This window comes from Lemur catta, chromosome 13 (genome assembly GCF_020740605.2).
Source record: "Lemur catta isolate mLemCat1 chromosome 13, mLemCat1.pri, whole genome shotgun sequence".
Classification (NCBI taxonomy): Eukaryota; Metazoa; Chordata; class Mammalia; order Primates; family Lemuridae; genus Lemur; species Lemur catta.
Window position 1 is genome coordinate 39,154,539 of NC_059140.1, and position 10,753 is coordinate 39,165,291.

Here is a 10,753-nt window from a genome sequence, read left to right on the forward strand (position 1 = left end):
GTGTGGTTCCCAGGATGTTGGGACTGTCATGCCAGAAGCCCAGGGAGAGTCTGGGGAATGTCAGAGAGGGGGTGAGCTGAGCCAGGGGTAGAATATCAAATTTTTCCCCTTGAGTGTCTGTGGAGAGCAATGGTGGTCTGAGGTTACTTTCCTCTCCTGGGTGTTGGAGTTTGAAGTCTCTGGCACTCAGCATCGCAGGGCACTCAGTAAACGCTGACAGAACTAGTTAGTGGTGGTCATCACCTTCCTACTGTTCCTTCTGTAGCTGACAAGGTGGGCTCAGGACGGTGGAGACGGATGGCCAGGTGTGGGGAGTCAGCCCCATGGAGGAGGGATCAGAAAAAAGACGCATTCTTTTGGATGAAAGCAGTAGAAACTCTATTTAAAGTGGCTAAACTGAAAGGGAACATTTATTCACCAGTACTGAGGGGCCTCACTACACCCAAGGACAAGAATTCAGTCAGGACTTTGCACTTACAGGCGGGGACTCAACCATCACCAGAACTTTCTCTCCAGTCCTGGATCCTGCTTGTTTCTGTTCAACTGTATCTTCTTTTCTCTATTTGAGCACTATACTTCTCTGCTTGTCTTTTAGCTATAGCATGAAGCATGACAGTGATCGGCATCCAGACTTTTTTTTTGTTACTGCCTCAAATCTCTGGGCACCGAGTCTAAAATCCCTGGGGAAGGACATATTTGCCTGGTTTGCATTAGACAGGTGCCCCTGCCTGCAAGAGTAGGATCAGTGGTGGGTGTCCTGCTACCAGCAGGGTGGCCCAGGCATTAGCCTTGGGACAAAGTAAGAGGGATGGTTCCTAGAAGGGAGCATCGATCTGATGATGCCGTAAGTGTCCACGGATTGCAATGTGATCCAAATCATAAGCGGATGAGGGAGGAGAAAAAGATAATTTTCATTGACATGGAGGTTTACTATCTGTAAGGAGAGAAGTAAGGAAATATGTCAGTCGCTTCACAGGAGTTCATTAGGGGCTATCAAGTGCTGGCAAAGTCAGAAATGGCTTCTGTGAAAGGGAAAGGTTTGAATCTGCCCTGGAAGGATTTGCCAGATCTAGAGAGAAGCAGGAGAGAGTAGAAGGCTTTCCAACAAGGGCTGCACGAGAAAATAGGCCAGAGGAGCTGATGAGCCTTTTGTATTTAGATATGCCTACTGCTGACAGCGTGCAAGATAAATGTAATTAGGGTGGTGCCAGATTACAGAGGACTTTGAAAGGTGGGCAGAGGATTTAGATTTGGCAAACAAGAGTGAAACAGTAAAGATTTTTGAAGAAAGAGCAATATAGTAAAAGTGTAGTTTTAGAGGGTGAGTACACAATGTATAAGATGGACTAAATTACCAAGACATTGAAGGCAGGGTGGCACCCTAGGAGACTGTTTTGGAGTTCAGCATAAAATGCAGATTCCCAGACCCCATCCCAGCTATTGAATAAGAATTCCTGGGGTCAGGACTAAGAGTTTCTGGGTTTGGAAAATTTCTCAGGTAAAAAGAACTGAAGATATGCCTCACTGATTACTGCTCCTTTTTAGCTTGAGCAGTTACAAACTAAAGCTTTTTTAAAATAGGAAAACTGTATCATCCATTAATAAGTACAGTTAATTCTTACAAGTTGGAGGAATGGGAGAAGAGAACAAAGTAGTAGCTAATTTAAGACTGAGAACGACTCTTAACAATCCAGTTTCTTCCTGTTTTCATTTATTTAATTAGTTATTTTAAATAATTCAGTGATTGTCTTTGAACCCACAACCTGTAACCAACTCTGGGATCCTGACAGATACTCAGCCTATCCGCTCTATGCCTTTGTCTCCACCACCTCACGGTCTGGATGTTCACCAGCCAGAGGTAATCACCATTCTGAATCCCATGTTCATCATTCTCTTGCTTTTCTTTCTGATGTAGTTTATTGCATTTTCATAGTGTTTCTCTAAAGTATATGCATTTTTGTTTTAATTATTTTTGACTTTGTAGAAAGAGTAGCATGCTGTTTATAGTGTTTTGGAACTTGCTTCTTAAATTTAATATTACATTGCTAAGATTATTTCATGGTGTTGGGAGCTGCTGTAGTTCAGGTGACCGAGCTTTTGGAGTAACGGTGGGAATGGGGCGCCAGGTCCTGGGCTGAGCTCCCCAATCACCCCGACAAGCGGCCTTAGCTGCCTGGCACTGACTGTCTCCAGCAACCTTCCCTTCTGCGGGCAAGAGGAGAGAAGCCGTGTCATGGGGTATCTTTTTAGGAAGAGGGCAGGCCCAGCCAATGGTTTCCCTGTCCTTCAACCAGAGTAGCTCGGAGGCGGCAATAACTTCTTCCCTTTCCATACTTGCAGTCAGCTACAATCTGTGCCTGCCTGTTATTAAGGAGAATGACCAGGGAAGTGGGTGTTAATCAGGGTTAATGTGCAGATTGGTGAATTCACGCTGATGCCAACTGTACATTTAGGCTATTTTTCTCAGATGATACATAATACACAGGTACAATATCTTACCTTTATGTAACACACTGTGTTATGCATTATATTGTTATGTATCATGTGGCTATGGGCTGAACTGTGTCTCAATTCAGCTGAAGTTCTCACCCCTAGGACTTTAGAAGGCTACTGTATTTGGAGACAGGGTCTTTAAAGTAGTGATCAAGTTAAAATGAAGTTATTGGTGTGGGTCCTAATCCAATATGATTAGCCTTGTAAGAAGAGAGAATTTGGACACAGATACGTTCGAGGGAAGACTATGAGAAGACAGCAAGAAGGCGGCCATCTAAGCCAGGGAGATTGGCTGTAGAAGAAACCACCCTGCTGCCACCTCGATCTCATGCTTCTAGCCTCCAGGGCTGTGAGAAAATAAATTTTTGTTGTTTAAGCCACCCATTCTGGTATTTTGTTGTGGCAGCCCTTGCAAACGAATATACATATAATTACTTTTTTATAACAAGTACTACCATGACAATTATAATAAGTTTCTGTGACTAGACATCCTGGGTGCAAATTCTGACCTCACCATTTATGAGTTTATAAGACCTTAAATAGTTTTGGTTCTGCCAAGATAGAGTAACCCCATTCCTCTTGGGTTCTCTCCTTTATAACTAAAACCTCTGGCATAACACAACAAGTAAGCATAGGAAGTTTCTGAAAGCTGAAAGAAAAATGGGCCTTCCAGGACCTTGGGATGGAGGTACAGCATGGTGGTGAGTTCCTGGGTCACCCTGTTGCTACCTTATAGCTTGCACAGGTGCCACAGGAGCCTTCAAACTGGAACCAGCAACAGGAACAGACATAAAAAGCTCTGAGAAAGGCTTATTTCTAAGCAGAGGACCAGGGATCATTTTAGCAATAGCTATCCTACTCTAGCCAAGTGCCAAACACCAACTGAAAAATGCCCCTCTACCCTCTACCTGCCTTGCTGAGTCAAAGCAGGCCGTCTGCTCTTATAACCCCACAGCGTGGTACTGGACAGCTGAGCAGAAGCTAGTCTTTCTCTCCTGGACACGGCAGATGCAGTGTTTCAATTCTCCCGTCAGGCGGTGTTGGCAGGACCAAGTGGGCAGCTGATCTTCCACGCTCTGCCCACTGAAAGCAGGCTGTGCAATTCTCCTTTCAGGGTGTGTCCAGTGGTGCCCTGAGTCTCCATCCTTCCCCAGCAGTAAGGAGACTTAAGGAGCAGCAGGTACATTCTGGCACTTTTCCCTGGTGTCAGAGAGGCCCAGTGGGGAGCTGAGCCTTCACCCCCATCAGTAGCAATAAGACAGAATTAGGTGACGGGAGGCAGGCTAGTTGGTGCTTTCCTTCCCCCCATGTCCTCCCCTGGTGGCAGCAGAGCCCAGTGGAGTGGGAGTTGGTGTCCCATTTTCCCCAGAAAGGTGCCAACAGAACAGAATAGGGAGTGGAATAGAAACCCCCTGTCTGCAATGAGTCAGTGTGCCCCAGTGCCCTGCTCCTGCCAAGGTGTGTCAGGGCCCTGTGTGAACTTGAAGGTACACACCCACCCAACTCGCACACTGCCCTTCACCAAGGGGACTGCCTACCAAAGACAGAAGATTAGATAGGGTCCAATTATCTAAAATTCCCACTATACAGTAGAAAGTCACTTGTCATACCAAGAACCAGGAAAATCACAAGATTAGTGAGAAAAGAGAATCAACAGGTGCCAGTAGCAAGATAAATCAGATTTTGAAATTATCTGAGAATATGAAAGCAGTTCTAAAAATTCCTCAGAAACAACTATGAATTCTTTTGAAACAAAACATTAGGAAATCTCAGCAAAGAAATAGAAGTTATTATAAAAAAGAACCATATGGAAATTATAGAAAAAAAATTCAATAACCAAAGTAAAACCTTGCTGGTGGGCTCAGTAGCAGAGTGGAGATGACAGAGGATAAAATCAGTGAATTTGAGGACACATCAATAGAATTTATTCATTATGAACAGGACAGATGAGATAGACTGAACAAAAAAGACTTTAGAGAAGTTACTTAAACAGTCTGAATTTTACTTTCCTCATCTTTAAAATGGGATCTTTTACTGCAGCTATGTCAAAGGAATGGTGTAAGAATTAATTGAGATGTATAAAAAGGGCTTATTTGGTGCAGTGCCAGGCACATATTTAGTTCTCAATACACGTTAACTATTGTAATTATTATAATTACCCTAGGTATAACACCATGTGATTTCATCGCCATGTGTTAATTCTATTTGATACAATTCAATTCAATAAGCTTTTATTAATCACCAACTATACAGCAGTGAGAAATGGCATTTAGGTCTGTTGGAAAGGGCATACGTTTTTCAGCCCAAAAGGAGTAGATTCATATTTAGAATCTGCCACTTTCCAGCTGGGTGATCTTGGACATGATTTTGAGACTCCGATTTCTTGTCTGTAACATGGAGATCAAAGCCTCCATCTAAAAGTGTTACTTTTGGGGAGGATTAAGTAGGCATCTGGTACATAGCAGAGGGAGAAAATATTAGTTCCAATGCTTTAATTTTCATCAAAGACTATTTTTAATGGTTTTACTGAGGTTTAATTGATATTCATATTTAATGTATGCCATTTAATGAGTTTGGGCACATGTGAATATCTGTGACGCCATCACCACAATCAAGGTAATAGACATATCCAAGACCTCATAGAGTTTTCTCATCAAAGACTTTTTATTAAAATTTTTTTAACATGCAGAAAAGTGGCAAGAATAGTACAAGAAACATTCATAAAACTTCCACTTAATCAAAGACTTTTTGAATGAGTATTTTGAGCATGGCATTGTAGTAGTTTATCAAAAGTATAAAAGAAAGAGAAGACAGGCCTCCTTCCTTCGACAAACTTTTACTCTAAAAATGAGAATGTGACAACACTGAATCACGGAACTGCAGAGCTGGAAGAGGCTTTGTAGAGCTGCAGATAGCAAATAGCTAGAATATGTAAATCCACATGATAAGTGCTGTTCCTAAGAGCTGAGGAGAGACCCATGTGGGGGAAGGCAGGTAGGGAAGGTGAAGGTTGGCATCTTTCCTTGCAGAGGTGGCAGGGGGCCTAGAAATGAGCCAGACGTGGTCAGGGGCTAATAAGGGATGCTGCTGGAGCTCTTTCTGTCTTTGGCTAATGAGGACACAGAACAGTGAAAGGATAGACAGGAATGCAGGCTGCCTCAGCCTCTAGGGGATGATTTAGGAAATGGCTTTGGCAGTGAATGCCATCCTGGTCTAAGTGAAGCAAGTTGCTGTGCTAATTACCCCGTAGGTATCTCTCCACACTTTGCGCCCACATGTGCACTCACACTCACATATACACTCATATGTACGTGCACACATTTTCACATACACACTTACATGCAAATACACTCACATATACACTGTCATGCTACACGCATGCACATACGCTCACATGCCCAATCACACACATATGTACACACACATACACACACACTCGCATGTTACACAGACATGCATAAACACAGCACACATATACAAGCAGTCACACACACATACTCTTATCCCCCACCATTCAGATACACAGAATCACATGCACACAAGCACCTTTGAAATATTCCAACATATTTATTTTCACGATATGATGTACTTATTAATGTGTAGACAGTTTTCATAAAGTAAGCTCAAATTTTTATGTAATCTACGATTTTGTTAAGAATGAATATCCACCAGCAATAACAAAAAGGTCATATGGTAAATCACTTTTTTTCACCAAAACACTTAAGAAATTTTCTTGAAAACAATAAAATACAGAAACACCAGATTCTCATTTTAAAGTAAAACTGACAGCATCTTCCTGAGCTCTCCCAGTCCTGAATTCTTGTTACTAAATCAAGTTTCAGATCCAAAATAACAAAAGAACCTGGTGGTAAACATTCTTCTCATGGCTCTAGCCCATACCCTAGTTATTTTTCTAAATTTTACATTTCTATCTTTCCAAGAATAAATAGCAGTTTTTTTAAAAACCGTCCAATTTCTTTTTCTGATTTCTCAAGCTTTATTTTTGTAGGAACCTCCCTCCCCACAAGACTTTATAACTTCTTTTTATAAACAACAATAGTGAAGAGTTTCTTTTTTTTTAAATTTGTTTTGGGTCACCATTGTACCTTTTAATAATGACGCCCATTCTGGCTTTAAGCTTTCTTAAAATAAATAAGTGCGGTTTTGTTTACCATATGCTTCCTATCTGTTCAGCATTTTCAATTTTATTCAGTTTTCTGGGACAGCCATTTATTTTTCAATTGGTATCGTAGGTTGTTTTTCTTAGAATCATCTTTTTGTTGTAGTTAAATAAATCTCCCAAGCCTTTGGACTTTTGTCCTTGATCTTGGGAATCTCTGACACTTTTTTCTTACAATCAATTATTCTCATTTTGTTCTCTTTCACCTCCACTTGTTTTTAGAGAAACATCCTTTTTCTTTACTTTGATATTGTCTTTAGTATTACTGTATATTGCCTCTTCACTCTGGCTGTGAATAGCCTGCACAGCAGACAGAACTTAAACACATGATGAACAGCCCGGTACCATTTGCACAGGGTCCCAAACACACATTTGTCACGCTGTGCACCTAACGGCTGGGTCTATCGCTGAAGCAATAAACGGAGCATATTAAGCAGATATATTGGTGCTGAGGATGGTTGCTTACGAGAATATCAATAAATAAAATATTTCTCAAATAGATAAACACCACCTGAGTTTCCATCATACAGAAGACAACCGGGAGCCATAATGATAACCATGAATTGCTTCTTTATTGGTTTCTTGGTTTTTACTTAGGTAAAGGAGGGTCTGTAATTTAGATCAGGGCCATTGGCTCCATAATGAGAAAACAGGGACAATAATGCCAGTTAAACAAGTAATATACCTCATTTCTGACCCAGGATAATGTCATTCAGAATGAGAAAGTACTTAAGTAACTTGGTATATTTAGCCCCTTTTTAGGAATAAAAAAAAAAGAAAGAAAGAAAAAGAAAACTGGGTGTATTAATTCAGTTAGAGAATTTTAGACTGGCCCAGTAGGAAAATTGGGTAAATGGACAGTGACCCAGAAGTCAACTCGGGCTTTCCAGGAGACCAGGGGAGGGCCAGGGTCTGTAGTGTTTTGCTTCAGCGCTGTTTCTACCCACTGTACTCTGCCCCCAAGTGACGTGGTGCAGGATGCTGCCAAGTTTTAGGTGCCCAAGCAGACTGGCTGTCCTGTTCCGTTGATGGAAACTAGTTCACCATGTCATGTTTCTCACTCAATTTTTATTCTTCTCCTTGGTATTAGAGTTAATAGCAGTTGTGGTAGAAATGATGGGAATAGGCTTCTCTATGGCGCCTGCATAGGGAAGTGTGTAAGGTCATCGCATTAATCCTTGTACCCTTGTGAGATGGCTTGAGTCACCCTTTCTATTTGATCAATGAGAAAATGGTCTCAGAAAAGTTAGATGAATCGTGCAAGAACCATGCTCTTCCTACTCACTCACGGCAGAGATATTTCCTGAATATTCATGTTGTCTCCCTCATTTACTAGTGCCCATGTGGTGAGATGGACTATGTAAGAGCCAGTTAATGATTCTCTGACTCACTTGCTTTCTTGGTTTTTGTTGCCACAGTGACCTGGAAGCCACATCTTAAGATACTGGAGCCACAAGATGCAAGTGGACTGGATTCCTCATTTGTTGTTTGAAGGGAGCTGCCCTGGAAAGCTGCCAGCCTTGCAGGTGACTCTGCCCAAGTGAGAAATAAACCTTTGATATATTTAGTTACTGAAATTTTATTTATTACTTATTACTGCAGCATAGCCTAGCCTATCCACTATAGTAAAGCGATCCTTACTTTTATCTAGGTATGTATAGTTTAAAAATATGTTTTGGTATATATCAAATTTTATGTCCACTGGAACTCTATAAGTGAAATATTCTATTTCTACTTTATCAGTATAATGACAAGACTGCTGTGTTGAAGTCATTTTATGCTGTTTTGGGACTATACATTTTTATTCATAGCATTATCACAACTGGGATTTTATACATATTTATATAATTCTTTGATCAATGTCTGTCTAGACTTTAAGCTCTATGAGGATACTATATTCTGAGCCTGAATTGGGCAGTTAATACATGTTTGTTGAATTTGGTGGATAAATGAGTGCTGTATCAGCAGATGACTGCATTTTATGCTTATAGACAAGCCACAAAGATTCTACTTAGAACCAGGAGAATTAGTTGTGTGACTTGAGTGATCTATGGCATTTGGCAAAAGGAGCTTGATTAATTCATCTTAAGTTGTAGGGCTATATCTACCCCTGGGACAGGATGGGCTATATCCTTGGGCCAGGACATCATGCTTCTAGCTGTTTTGATATGGGAAACACTGGCTTTAGGCTGTTTGTGTTTTCATGTTAAAAATAATCTATATTGATGGCTAGCCTTAATGACTAGTTTATTATTAATAATATATTAAATTCTAATGGCATGCTAAAGTTTGTCACAATTACTCTAGGGGCAGAGCCAATTTCGTTGTATTTTATGCTTTAAGACCATAGAGGAAAATCCATGAAAGCTTTGGTTGCTGTGGTGTCATTGCTTGCATGAACAGTAGCATCTGAACTTTTTTCTTGAGCCCACTCCCATTGGTTGGCTCTTGGCTGTCTTTCTATTTCGTGCGGCATTCCACCTTTTTTTCCTATACAATACTATTTTGCTTCAGTTAAAAAAAAGAATCTGAACTTTTTATACTGTAGATATAAATTATAGATATTAGGTGTTATTACCAGTGCTGGTTTAGAGTTATTTACATAAACACTGGGTGGATGGCACGCCTAATGGAACTCTTCTATATTCAATGGAATTATTAACACAAGAAGAATGACCCATCTTTAGTAGGGTGGGTGCCTTTGAATTGTTTTATCTCTTGGTTGGGTGAATTTATGCTGACCTAGCCACATTTTCTTAAGTTGTTCTTTTTGGTAGCCTAGAGTCATTGCTGAGACAACTGACTTGGACTAGTCCAGTCTGTGATCATGGAACTGTGTGACATTAACTGACAAATGAATAGATTAAAACCATGGCTCTGGTGTTAATAAAATAATGTGTTCATCATATAAGCTATAGAACACTAACTTCAAAGAGAGCCGTTGGAACCAAGGAGAGCTAAAGGGATAAAATGCAAAGCTTAAATTTAGTGTTTCTGTGGATTCAACCAGCACCACAAATCTTGCTTGGTTGTATAAATCTGGCCACCATGAGCTTAAGGATACCCATAACTAGATAACTTAATCACTGATCTAATGAAGAAAATGCAATAGCACTGTGCTTATTTGGACACAGCTCTTCTTATCTGTGCCTGTGAACAGGATGTGTGATAACAAGATGTCAAAACAATTGCTGCACTGTGAGCTAAAGGAGGGCAGTCTGCTCAGAACAGACAGAAGGAACAGTTGAAGGCGTGTGCAAGAGTCATTGACAGTGAGGAGGCTGTGGCTCCAGCCAGACCCTGATGGCTTGTTGTCTAGGATGGACCATCAGCTAAGCGTGTCTCTCTTGTGGGGCAGGATCACAGGGCCCCCAGCACTATGTGGCCCAATGTCTCTTATATCAGATGGAGGCCAGACACTGGAAAGGAAAGGTGTGTGGGAACAAAAACTGACTGATCTTTTAATCAAACTGTTAAGGAGAGTCATTTGGCCAGACACAGATTCCTGGACTCAGAGGACGAGAGTCTTGTCCTCATGCTTGGAGGAAGCAGACTGTCTTAGGCTGTCCTGTCCAGGAGAACTCCTGTACCTCTGACTATGCAGGTACTTCACCACTTACCTGTTTCTTCTGTAATTCCCTCAGTAATCATCCTTTCATTTGAAGTTGCCACACGTGCTGCAGTATTGTGAGTTACCTTTGTATTATTATGGAAACATGCATTCAGGTGTTTTTGAAGTCGTAGGGAGCAGCACAGGGTTCCTGCCTACATGTTATTAAACTTTTCCCAGTGCACAAAGTGAGTAAAGAGTTCAACATGAATAATTGAAAATTCCCGTGGCTTGGGAAATATACTCTGAATGAGGAACATTAATAGTCGCCTGAAAAAGTAGAAGGAAATGAAGAAATTTCCATCAAGTGAGGTGAAAATGGTCAGTGTGGATTGTTCAATGAGATGGGATAACATTGCTTAGGAGTCTATTTCCCCTAAATCGCCATGGCAGAAGTTATATATGCAAAAGATGCTTTTTTTTTTTTTAATTGCACTGTTCCCTTTTCCTTTTCTTAAATTTCTTTTAGA